The sequence below is a fragment of the Gossypium hirsutum genome, chromosome A04 (assembly GCF_007990345.1).
Source record: "Gossypium hirsutum isolate 1008001.06 chromosome A04, Gossypium_hirsutum_v2.1, whole genome shotgun sequence".
In the NCBI taxonomy this organism is placed as follows: Eukaryota; Viridiplantae; Streptophyta; class Magnoliopsida; order Malvales; family Malvaceae; genus Gossypium; species Gossypium hirsutum.
The window spans coordinates 44205464-44206337 of record NC_053427.1 but is presented as its reverse complement, the minus strand read 5'-3'; the positions used below and the strand labels follow the sequence as shown (position 1 = coordinate 44206337).

The 874-nt window shown below is 39.0% G+C and overlaps 1 non-coding gene across 1 annotated transcript; it reads right to left on the bottom strand.

Moving 5' to 3' along the window:
- Positions 1-474: 474 nt before the first annotated feature.
- LOC121228639 (small nucleolar RNA R71) lies at positions 475-582 on the bottom strand. The gene has a single exon (XR_005926215.1). It is a non-coding gene; the product is annotated as a small nucleolar RNA R71 (small nucleolar RNA).
- Positions 583-874: the final 292 nt, after the last annotated feature.

Here is an 874-nt window from a genome sequence, read left to right as displayed (position 1 = left end):
AAGCTTACGATACACAGAGGAAGAGCAAGAGGATGATACTTCAACCACAACCAAGGAGATGGCTGAAAACCAAGAAAATCCGCTACCTTCTGTGATTGTTGTTAATCAGAATCCTGCTCCGCGTACTATGTATGATTATGCTAAACCTTCTTTAACAGAAACCGAATCGAGCATAGTTAGACCTCCTGTAGCTGTAAATACTTTTGAACTGAAACTTAACACAATTCAAATGATACAGTAATTTGTTCAGTTTGATGGTTTGCAGGACGAGGATCCCAACGCTCACATGGCAAATTTCTTAGAATTTTGCGACACTTTTAAAATCAATGACATTTCTGATGACGCCATTTACCTTCGGTTGTTTCCCTTTCCATTGAGGAATAAGGGTAAACAGTGGTTGAACTCCTTGCCACGAGGATCAATCACTACTTGGGAACAAATGACCAAAAAGTTTTTATTAAAATATTTTTCGCTAACAAAAACAGCCAAATTACGTAATTTTGTACAGATGGATTTAGAAACACTCTACGATGCATGGGAGAGATGCAAGGACCTCCTGAGAATATGCCCTCACCATGGGTTACCACTCTGGTTGCAAGTTCAAACCTTTTGTAATGGCCTGAATCCTTCGACTCGACAAATGGTTGACGCAGCTGCTGGAGGAACCATCAATAATAAAACACCTGAAGATGCCTATGAATTTATAGAGGAGATATCACTGAATAACTATCAATGGCAAGTCATGAGGACAAAGCCAACGAAAACAGTCGGCGTTTATAATTGATGCGTGATTCGTAACAAGTAATAAATATTTATAATGAAGATCAAACCTAGACTAACTATTATCACAACGAAAAGGCAAGCGCACCTATCG